The 12,559-nt window shown below is 38.8% G+C and overlaps 1 long non-coding RNA gene across 2 annotated transcripts; it reads left to right on the top strand.

Annotated features, from left to right (window-relative positions):
• Nucleotides 1-3,671: 3,671 nt before the first annotated feature.
• LOC121973236 lies at nucleotides 3,672-6,172 on the top strand. Of its 2 annotated transcripts, none has more exons than XR_006109435.1 (3): nucleotides 3,672-3,961; nucleotides 4,186-4,294; nucleotides 5,761-6,172. It is a non-coding gene; the product is annotated as an uncharacterized LOC121973236 (long non-coding RNA). The 2 variants fall into 2 exon arrangements; XR_006109436.1 differs by having other exon boundaries at nucleotides 4,125-4,294.
• Nucleotides 6,173-12,559: the final 6,387 nt, after the last annotated feature.

The raw sequence follows: 12,559 nt of genomic DNA, 5'->3' as shown, positions 1-12,559 counted from the left end.
GGAGCGGTGGAAGGTCCACTCGAGACGGAGTTACGAGGAGGGCGTGAGCAACACAAGGTGGTCAAAGGGAGGAGCTTGAGAAGCTGTTGACCTTAGGTTGACCATCCGATCTTCTCATTGGCTTGAGAAGATCGTAGTAGGGCCATGACTAATCACAAATAATTTAATTAATTGCTTGTGTGTATGTGATGCATAATTAGTAATTAATTAGTGCCTAACGATTAGATTAGATCTAAATCGTGTACAAGATGCACTCTCTCGATTAGATTAGATCTCAATCACGTCAACTCAAATGCCTACCATGTCGTGATACCTATCACTACCTCGATCACATGTGTTGTTGAATCTGCCAAAGTAGAGCAACACATATTATCTTGGTAGGGTACGGAGGAACAATCTTGGTCCCGCTTATCAACGCATGGGCGAGTACAAACTCAATTAGATTGAGTATTCCTAGTTAACTCGATTGGATCGAGTACAACTATAGGCATATTTCTAATGGTTGGAATATAGGACATAATCACATTTATATTAATTCTTGGGCATATTAGCCAAAGCTAACTCAAGTTTTAATATAACTGCGGATAATGATCCTATAAACAAGAGTTGCATAGAGATGTAATTGGTAATTAGCTACCTACCGATCATACTAAGTCTTGGGCGATTTAGCCAAAGCTAACTCAAGGCATAGTATGATGTGGATCTTGTCCCACATGAATTATAGAATTCAGTGGGAGCATCATTTAGTTAAAGGCCTAATTAAATGATTAAAAAGAATATGATATTTACTTTCTGTTTTAATTTCTGTTGTACATTACCATGACGTCGAATACGAACTCTTTCTCCCTGCGTTCTATCCTTGAGAAGGACAAGCTCAACGGAGCAAATTTCCTGGACTGGTACAGGAACTTGAGAATAGTTCTCACCCAAGAACATAAACTGTACATTTTGGAGCAGCCCATTCCGGAGGCTCCTCCTGCCACTGCCACGCGAGCTGACCAAGATGCTTACAAGAAGCATCAAGATGACGCATTAGACGTGTCCTATCTGATGCTCGCGACCATGAACTTTGAGCTTCAGAAGCAACATGAGTTGATGGGAGCTTACAATATGGTTGAACATCTTCATCAACTATATCAGGGACAAGCTAGGCACGAGAGATTCGAGATCTCAAAGGCACTGTTTCAGTGCAAGATGTCAGATGGGGCTCTCGTAGGCCCATTTGTACTCAAAATGATTGGGTACATAGAAAACCTACAGAGGTTGAGATTCCCGCTTGGCCAAGAGCTGGCCACTGACCTGATCTTGTAATCCTTGCCGGATAGCTATAGTCAATTCATTCTAAACTACAACATGAACGAAATCGACAAGTCACTGCTCGAGCTGCTTAGCATGTTAAGAACTGTTGCGCTGAACCTTAAGAAGGTTAAGCCCCACTCTGTTCTGATGGTTCAGAAACACAAGGGCAAGGGCAAGCCCAAAGGCAAAGGAAAGTCCCAAGCCAAGGGCAAAGGCAAGGCACTGAAGCCTAAAGGAGGGGTTGCCAAGGATGCGACCTGCTTCCACTGCGGTCACACCAGGCACTGGAAGAGGAACTGCAAGGTGTACCTGGAAGATCTTAAGAAGAAGCGAAGTGAGACTTCCACTTCAGGTATATATGTTATAGAAGTCAATCTATCTATTTCTTCATCATGGGTATTAGATACCGGATGTGCTTCTCACATTTGTACTAATGTGCAGGCGCTGAGAAATAGCAGGGCATTGGCAAAGGGTGAGGTGGACCTATGCGTAGGCAATGGAGCACGGGTTGCTGCTGTTGCTGTAGGGACTTATTTTCTATCTCTGCCCTCTCGGCTTGTACTAGAGTTGGATGATTGTTGTTATGTGTCTGCTTTAACTAAGAACATAATTTCAGTTTCTTGTTTGGACAAGAAAGGTTTCTCTTTTATAATAAAGGACAAATATTATTCTGTTTATTTAAAAGATATGTTCTATTGTAATGCACCTCTGATGAACGGACTCTACATTCTAGACCTTGAAAGCCCTATCTATAACATAAATACCAAGAGGTTCAAGTCAAATGACATGAACCAAACCTATCTCTGGCACTGTCGCTTAGGTCATATAAATGACAAGCGCTTATCCCAGCTCCATAAGGATAGTTTGCTGGACTCATTTAATTTTGAATCTTATGAGACGTGCGAGTCATGCCTACTAGGCAAGATGATCAAGACTTCCTTTAGTGGGCATAGCGAAAGAGCGACTGATCTGTTAGGACTTATACATAGTGATGTATGTGGCCCTTTCAATGTCGCTGCTAGAGGCGGTTATAGGTACTTCATTACATTTACTGATGACTTCAGTAGATATGGTTATGTGTACTTGATGACACATAAGTCTGAATCCTTTGAAAAGTTCAAAGAATTCAAGAATGAAGTACAGAACTAGCTTGGCAAGAGTATTAAGATACTTCGATCAGATCGAGGTGGAGAATACCTTAGCCATGAGTTTCATGACTATCTAGCTGAGTGTGGGATCCTATCCCAACTCACTCCTCCTGGAACACCACAGTGGAATAGTGTATCCGAAAGGAGGAATCGTACACTATTAGATATGGTACGGTCTATGATAAGTCACACAGATCTTCCTACATTTCTTTGGGGCTATGCTCTAGACACGGCAGCTTTTATACTCAACCGAGTTCCATCCAAGGTCGTGATAAAGACACCATATAGGATATGGACTGGGAGAGATGCCCAACTGTCTTTTATGAGGATTTGGAGTTGTGAGGCTTATGTTCGATGTCAAGTCTCAGACAAATTAGGACCCAAATCCGACAGGTGCTACTTTATTGGATATCCCAAGGAAACTAAGGGATATTACTTCTACATTCACAGTCAGCACAAGGTAGTTGTGGTAAAGACTAGGGTCTTTCTAGAAAGGGACTTTGTTTCTAGAAAGACTAGTGGGAGTACGTTCGATCTTGAAAAAGTTCAAGATACGGACCATAGCACTGAAGCCTCGATGGAAATTGAACTGGAACCACAAAGTGTTGTGGATGATGTTGTTCCACAAAGAGTTGAGGAACAACAACCAGTTCAAGTAGACATACCTCTTCGCAGATCTGATAGGGTACGTCGTCAGCCTGAGAGATACTCATTTTTCTTTTCTGACCATGATGACGTTGTGCTCATAGAGGATGAGCCTACCACCTATCAGGAAGCTGTGATGAGACCAGATTCCAAGAAATGGCTAGAGGCCATGAGATCCGAAATAGAATCCATATACACCAACCAAGTATGGACTTTGGTTGATCCACTTGAAGGGGTAAACCCCATAGGGTGTAAGTGGGTCTTTAAGAGAAAGACTGACATGGATCACTACAAGAAAATTACTTTTCCACGACGTGCTATTAACAGCGCACATTAAAAGTATGCCGTTAATAATATTATTAACGGCGTGCATATTGATGTGCGCTGTTAATAATATAAACTTGAGAAAAAAGATTTATTAACAGCGCACATTATTAAAAGTACGTCGTTAATATTATTATTAATAGCATGCATATTAACGTGCGCTATAAATAATAAATATCAATGATGGCATGCAAAAAATTGACACATTATTAATATATCTATTTATTATCAACAGCGTGGGTACGCTGCAAATGAAAGAAGCAGAGCTGTTTTTTATTTATTTCCATCTTTTTCTTTCCTAAAACCCTCGCTACTCTCTACCCTCCTCGCCGCTCGACTCTTCGCCCCCTCCTCACCGCCTCGACTTTCCGCCATCTTCTCTGCCTCCTCCTCGCTGCCTCGACTTTCCATCATCTTCATTGCCTCCTCCTCACCGCCGCCGCCTTGACTTTCCGTCATCTTCACTACCTCCTCCTCACCTCGCTGCCTCCTCCTCACCGACGCCGCCTCTCTCTGCTAGTCATCAGAGGCTCTATTCTGAAACGGTAAATGACCTTCCTTCAGTCATCAGATGCATCTTTCTTTCTTTCTTTCTTTCAGTCCGCCTCTCTTTGGAAAATAGCATGAAACAGTTTTGTTCCAATTGGAACCATATCACCAATTTGGCATAATATTTTAAAGCTTATGATTGTTTATACTTATTTTAAGAATCTTGAAGTTTACTCTCTGGGCTCCATGGGATGTATTGGTGCCAACCATGGATGATCAGGTGTTGTGCTGTGTAGCGGTAGCAGCGTGAAAGACGATGGAGATGATCAATGAGGCGCAAGGCTTTGATAGGAATGATTCGAAGTCCTACAGCAACCCCACATTCCAAGGTGGTGGCTTGATCCCTTTTTCATTTTTTAGGATTTGCAGAGATGATTTGGGGAAATATTAGTTTCTGTAGATCTTGATGTTGCTTTTTAATGTGCATTATGCTGGTTCTGCATCTAGATTGTAATTTTGTCCCCTTGACTTGTAGTTAAGTGATAAAATTGTGTTGGATTGAAAGAAAACCCTAATTTCAAATCCAAGTTCAGAGGTGTATTACCTTTTAGATTGATAGTTCAACTATGACATCATAATCATCTCTACTGTAATTTTTTCTTGCAGTTTACAGAATATTCCTAGCACATTTACAACATTTTATAATGCTCATGATCTCACCACCTCCTTCCTATTACCTCTTCTTCCTCCAACTAGCAATGGTGTGTGTGGGAGTGAGAGATCCCTCAGTTAGCCACTTGCACCACCTAAGTGGGGTGAGTGGATCTATTGGGAACAACATCAGAGGAGATGGGAGGTGGGGTGAGTGCTTGGAGAGAAAAGGAGGAGACTGTTATGGAAGGAATATTAATCAATATACAATTTATTGAGTTGGCAAGTAACAAGTTAATGTCATGTCATCTTATTAACGGAAACATGAATGGATATTTGATGGATACGGAATTATAACACAATGTTGTAGGTTGTGATAGATTAGATAATGAAAGGTTGTACTAGATTTGAAAAAAAACCATTAAAGTTATACTAGATTAGTGTATGCACCCTTATACTTACTATATATGCATTGCTTGGTGCTGAGCCTAATTACTGAAAACAAAAAATGGTTAAGGTTGTGCTTGATCAATGGATTAACCCTTATATTTACCATATGCATTGCTTGGTGTTGATCACCTGATCCTAATTGGATGATCTTTATAATTTTGTAAAATACAGGAACAATATAAATTTGTCATGTTCACTTTGCTGGTTTTTTCACATTGATATAAGTGATTATTTGTGTTTTGTTTCCATTGACAAATTTATCCAATGTATCAGTTAGAGTTGAATTTCCTTCCAGAACTAAGATATAAGTGTTTTGTTTTTTAGTACAACCTTAAATAATCCAACGAAGTAATCTGTTTGATCTTTTTTAATGTGTTCATGTGATAGTATTGCAGTTGTGGGACATGAAATTTGTTCAGACGATATCTGCTCTTACTGCAGTAGAAAGAGTAGCAGTTATTGGGACTCTTTGCTTTTCAACTCAAATCTGATGGTTCTGATGCACAGTAGATTACTATTCCAATTCAGCTAATAATAAAGTTTTCTTTAGGTAAAACTAACAAGCTACTTAAATGCATTGAGCTTATCAAAGTCCAGTCATGAAATAACTCTCATGGTTTATGTTAAGACTCAGTAGGTCTTGCTATTACTCTTATTTCACCATGCCTGTCATTTCAATAAGTTTATTGACAATTGTAACTTCTGCAACTTACATTATTTTCATTAGCTTATTGATGGTCCATTGCCCATGCAGATATGCTTCATTGTTTGTGAGTTCCTTGGTCCAACAACTTCGTGTAGATGGTCTTTACATAAGGCCTCTTGGGAATGTCATTTACCTTATGTGTGGCCCGTGCACATTGCCACATGTCTGTACTGAACAACTTCACAAAGTACATTGTAGAATTTGTGAATTCAGCAAACATCAAATTAAAGAATGAAATTGTGAAAAAAGGAGCACCGGAGCAAACATTCTCTTTCTTCTACCTTCACGAGAAACCTCTTTATAATATTGTATGATTGATACATATTCTACTTATTTGTATAGATTGGATGTTTAATCGTTGTTATGTAATAGTTAGTTTGTTAGAGAGTTCCTATCTTGTTTTGGATCTTCATACCTTATTTTGATATAATGACAAACAATGACTTGTATTAATTTTGTGAGGATTAGATTTATACTAAATTTGTTGTAAAATTTTAGTTTATTATCTTTGTCAATGAAATTGATTTTTTTTTTTTAATATAGATAAGAACATCAATAGTATACCTTTGCATGCTGCGGATTATTATTAACAGCATACATTTGCATGCTGCAGAAAACACATTCTATAGCGCACATTGCACGCCGCGGAAAATAATATCCACAGCGCGCAAAGTACACTGCGGATATTATTTTTTGCGGCGTACATTGCGCGCTGCGGATAATAATATCTGCAGCGTGCAACGCACGCTGTGGATAATCTAGGACTTTCAACGGCTTTTAATTGTGCAGCATGCAATGCGTGCCGCGAAAAGTGAATTTACACGCTGCGAAAAGTCATTTTTGTTGTAGTGGATGGACTTATCTATAAGGGTCGCTTGGTAGCTAAAGGTTTCAAACAAATTCATGGTATTGGCTATGATGAAACCTTTTCTCCAGTAGCGATGTTTAAATCCATTCGGATCATGCTTGCTATTGCAGCATACCATGACTATGAGATATGGCAGATGGATGTCAAAATTGTGTTTCTGAATGGAAACCTGCTCGAGGATGTTTACATGACACAACCTGAGGGTTTTGTAGATCCACAGCATACTGGCAGAGTATGCAAGTGCATAGGTCCATTTATGGACTAAAGCAAGCTTCTCGGAGCTGGAATCTTCGATTCGATAATGCAATCAAACAGTTTGGTTTCATCAAGAATGAAGATAAACCTTATGTCTACAAGAAGATTGTAGGGGATATAGTTGTCTTCCTCATATTGTATGTGGATGACATACTACTCATTGGGAAAGACATCCCTTTGCTTCAGTCTATCAAGACCTGGCTAGGGACATGTTTCTCAATGAAGGACTTAGGTGAAGCATCCCGCATTCTAGGGATACAGATCTATAGAGATAGATCTAAGAGATTGCTTAGCCTAAGTCAGAGTACATATATTGACAAGGTACTCCTACGGTTTGCCATGCAGAACTCAATGAAGGAATTTCTGCCGATGTCACATGGCGTGAGTCTTTCGAAGACTCAAGGTCCCTCTTCTAGAGAGGAGAGAGACCGCATGGATCAGATCCCTTATGCCTCAGCCATAGGATCTATCATGTACGCCATGCTATGTACTCATCCTGATATCTCGTATGCTTTGAGCATGACGAGTAGGTACCAGTCAGATCCAGGTGAAAGTCACTGGATAGTGGTCAAGAATATTCTTAAGTACTTAAGAAGGACTAAAGAATATTTCTTGATATATGGAGGTGATGACGAGCTAGCTGTAAAGGGTTATAGTGATGCTAGCTTCCAGACCGACCAGGATGATTATCGATCGCAGTTAGGGTTCGTGTTTTGCATAAATGGTGGTGTTGTGAGCTGGAAGAGTTCGAAGCAGGACACAGTCGTTGATTCTACAACAGAGGTCGAGTACATTGCTGCATCAGAGGCAGCAAAGGAGGCAGTTTGGATCCGCAAGTTCATCACTGAACTTGGGGTGGTTCCTAGTATCGCTTACCCTATTGAGCTCTATTGTGACAATAATGGAGCTATAGCACAGGCTAAGGAACCTCGCTCACACCAGCGGACCAAACACATACTACGACGCTTCCATCTCATTCGAGAGATTATCGAGAGAGGAGATGTGAAGATTTGCAGAGTACCTACAGAGGCTAACATCGCAGATCCCTTGACCAAGACTTTCGCACAAAGGAAGCATGATGGCCACACTAGGTCATTGGGACTTAGAGCCTACACTGATTGGCACTAGTGCTAGTGGGAGATTGTTAGTTAGAGCCCTAGAGCCAATCATTTGATGATTGTATTATGGACTTGTTGTATCATATTCTTATATAAATAAAGGCATTTGTTTTTTGTTATTATACTTACTTGTATTGGTGCCAAATAAACTAAGTATAATAGCGTCCTTGAGTAGAAGGTTCTTACCTATATCAATCGATTAGTTGAATCGAAAGTGAGATGATATAGGGAACACTACTCTTAATCATTTCTAGTCGAGTATTAACATTCAGGGAAAATGTTAATGCAATAAGACTAACATGTAGGTCAACTCGATGACTTGATCTCACAAGTCATGGATATAGAGATATCAAGTTGATACATGGGTATGCATTGGAGAATGTATACTAAATGACCCCCATGAGAAAGTATCATGGATCATTATATAAGTGTCATATACTTTCTCATGTGGCTATTAGTATGACTACTAGTCCTTAGACCTGAAGTCACCATGGTTCCCTACATAAGGAGTTATGCAATTTAGTTTCGTCAAACGTCACCCGTAACTAGGTGGACTATAAAGGTGATTACTGGGTATGTAACGAATTATGCAGAGGGATGTGAGTGATGTAGATGGGATCTATCCCTCCTATATGACGGGAGAGACATCAATATTCTTGATAGAGTGAGACCACGAAGTGCATGACCATGCCCAAATGAGTCAATATGAGATATTGAGCTCATTTGATTTAGTGAGTCTAGTTGGAGTTCAAGATTTAGATTGGTCAGAGAATGACACGGTCTATGCCTCACATTGATCAATCTAGATGTCTAGGATAGAAGGATACTTGTCATATTTTGTGAGGAGTCACAATTAATAGTCACAAGGTGATGTTGGATCTCAACATTCTTATAACTTGGGTAGTAATGATGTGTTGCTAGATACTGCTCATTACTTATGCTTCTAAATGGGTTTAGGAGCATTGCTAACGTTATAAGAACCTATAGGGTCACACACAAAGGACAATTAGATGAAGATTAGGTTCATATGATGAACCAAGAGAATTAGATTCATGTGATGAATCAAATTGGATTAAGAGTAATCCTAATTGGGCTGATTGAGTTGGACTCAAGTTGATTCATGTGTTCAATGAGTCTAATTTAGATTATGACTCATTGAATCAATTTAATTAACTGAATTAGATTCATTATATTAAATTAGCTTGAATCAAATGGTTGGATTAAATCAACCATGGGAGTTATAATGTCAAGTTTGACTTGACTTAAGAGGAAGAGGAAGAGTCAAGTTTGACTTGACTATTTGCCACCTCATTTGTGAGTTGGCATTAGGAGGACTAATGATGATGTGCCACATCATCATAGTTGGCACAAGTGTGTGCCACCTCATGGAGGTTACAAGTCCCCTCTTTAATGGCCTCCACATTTAATGAAAAGGAGTTACACTCCTTAATGTGGTCGGCCACTTATTGTGGAGGAATGAAAATTTGATTTTTCATTCAAGGCTCATTCAACTCATCTTCTTCCTCAAGCTCTCAACCTTTCTCCCTCTCCTCTCTTGGCCGAACCTTACCAAGGTGCTAGCACACCCTTGTGTTAGGTTTCTCCACCTAGTTTGTTCGTGTGGATACTTCTAGAGGATCGTACACTTGACGATCTCGAAATCCAACGAACCGTTGGACGAGAGGGATTGCGAAGGGCATCGCATCGAGGGTAACTTCCTTCTCTAGTGTAGATCTAGGCTTTAGTAAATTCGTACTCAAAATTTTATTTTATTTTACTTTACACGGATCCGGTGGCGGGAGTTTCGGGGTTTCCGCGATGCGAAAAAGTAATTTTCGCGGTCCGAAAAACTCAACAGAGAGGGGCGACACCACCCCACACTAATATGTTGTGTTGACAAATTTACTTTGTGAGTTCATCATTCCACTTAATGGAGTCGATTTTTCTTCGATTAGAGAGAAATAATATAGTCAAAAATTTAATTTATTAAAACTTGTTTTAGTCGTTATTTTTTATAATTAGTTGAAACTTTTTTTAAAAAATTTATTGATTTTTTTTAGAAAAGTATGTTATATTTTTATTAGAAAAATTAGAGTTTTATCACAAAAGTATGTTATTTTATAAAGAATTAATTGTGTCTTTAAATTATAAAAGTAGATTAGGATATCAAATTTTGAGTTAATATAATTTTTAATTTTTTTTCTAAAGCAGAATTGGTAATTTTTCTTTAAGTGAAGATTTGTATTTTTTGCTCCGTTATGCTTCATCAATATGACTTCTTTAAATCAAATTAATATTAGGATAAATTAATTATTAGAATATGTCTTTAGAATAAGTAAATTAGAATCGGTTGTTATAATTATTATGCTTGATCAAGCATTGTAATACGTGTATAATAGTATTGTCTCTCGACAAATCAAACAAGTCTTCCAAATTTAATTATCTTCGGCAGTCATTATTCTCTTCAGGGTTTTTTCTCTATTGCCTTTTCCTTTTCTTCATCTCCCACCCAATCTTCCACGCAAAAAACTTATCGGATCAGTACCTTGCCAACCATCTTCAATTTTTGTTTCTTTTTCCTTACGGCTCTCTTTACTCTCTCACGTCCTCTCTCCATTGATTCCACTATCTCATTTACGATTGAACATATTGTTTTATTTTCTCTATTTTCTATATCAAAGAATCAACAATATTAACGTGGTCAAAGGCATAACGTAGAGCCATGTCAAATTTCTCCTACTATTAGATATATTGATCTTTTAATATCTTAGGAGATACAACTTAAATTTTATTGATGGTCCTATGTAATCTTAAAGCAACAAACTGTTTCATGCGTTCACCCTAAAACAACAAACTAGCATAATCAATCAATATGGTCAAAGACACAAAATAGAGCCTTGTCAAATTTGTCTTACTAAAGTTTTCATGTACTCATGTGCAAAATAGTACTTGGAGACTGGAGCAACTCTTTATGTCATGTCCTGAATATGACATCTTTACCAATGCAATGTCTTATATTTTTTATTTTTGTATGAAAGTAAATATATCAAGTACAAACATACAAAACCTATAGATTTCTTCTCATGTCATGTCTAACGAAATAACAGAGAAAATATCTGAGGTATAACGTATTAGTGTGCATATGTGTATCATCACTTTCACCCCTATGTAACTCGTATCGGGAACACTCCTATCAATTACCCATCCTCCATATGAGAAGCAATGCCTTATAATGGCTGAGATATGATGCCGGTATACTATGACTCAAGTTTGCAAATTAATAACTTTGAAAACACATATTTTCAATCATTTAATCAAGTCTTTCATTTGCGCAACATCTTTTATGTCCCTGCTATTACTAAAATTTTACTTTCTATATTTCAATTTAACCTTGATATTAATGTCTTCTTTGAATTTCATCCTAATGAGTGTCTTGTAAAGGATCGAGCAATAAGCACTAATCTACTCCATGGAGAAAATAAAGATGATTTATTTTATCTTCAATGTTCTTCCATTAGGGCTCTTATTAGTAAACGCACAAACAAATCAACTTGTCATGTTTTGTTGGACCCTTGGGTGGTCGGCTAGAAGGGATGAATAACCCTGCAAAATTTAAACGAACTTTTTTCGATCTTTATAGATTAAAAACAATCAACACTTGTATAAACAAAAAAACGACTAAAATAATAAGAGGCACAAAAGGGTTACTTGGTTACAACCGGGGAGGTTGTTAATTTAAGAAAGTTAGAAACGCACTAAACACTCCTTTAGGTGGAGAAACCTCTTTACAGCAGTTAATACACTCAATTATAGAGCAAAACTCAAGAGGATTCAGTTACAAGTGTTGTCTTCTATTTCCTAGGTCTAGGGATCTTTTTATAGACCCTGAAAAATCTTATCTTGGGCTGGAAGGTGCCTCCAAGAGGCTGGAAGGTGCCTCCAAGAGGCTGGAAGGAGCCTCCAGTGAGGCACCAAAGGATAAGGCTTTATCCTTTGCCAACGGCAAAATTTGCCTAGTCGAAGGCACCTTCAAATGATTAAAGGTGCCTTCCATGAAGGGTTGAAGGCACATTCAAGTGCTTGAAGGTGCCTTCCACTAGAAGGTTATGAGGGTGCCTTCAATCCATCAAAGCTGCCCCCAGCAGCTACTACCGTGCTCCAAACTTCTCCTTTGGCTCTTCTGCTACTCCACTCGCTTGGGTGATTTCAGCCAACCAGAATAGGGCTTAACCGAACTCAATTTTCGGCCTTCTCCTCGAGCAGTCTTCCCCCCGGCTTCTCGTCCCTCAGACCGTCATGTGCGTCTTTCTCGTTCGCTGGTGTACTCTTCTGCAGCACCTCATTCCTCAAACGCACTAAGCTTGTCGGCTCTCTCCCGTGCCGTCCTTCTCGTTAGCTATGTCTCTCGCTTGACTTTCTATGCTCATAAGCTCCTGCACACTTAGACACAGGGATTAAATACCAATAGGACTTAACCTGACTTGGTTGATCACATCAAAACTATCACGGGGTACCAACAATCTCCCCCTTTTTATGTGATCAAACCCAAGTTAAGTTAGGGTAAACCATAAATAAAAATAGTTTTAGTTTTTGCAATAAAGAAAAT

The sequence above is a fragment of the Zingiber officinale genome, chromosome 4A (assembly GCF_018446385.1).
Source record: "Zingiber officinale cultivar Zhangliang chromosome 4A, Zo_v1.1, whole genome shotgun sequence".
NCBI lineage: Eukaryota > Viridiplantae > Streptophyta > Magnoliopsida > Zingiberales > Zingiberaceae > Zingiber > Zingiber officinale.
Note: the sequence above shows the minus strand (reverse complement) of the source record. Positions and strands in the feature narration are given on the sequence as shown.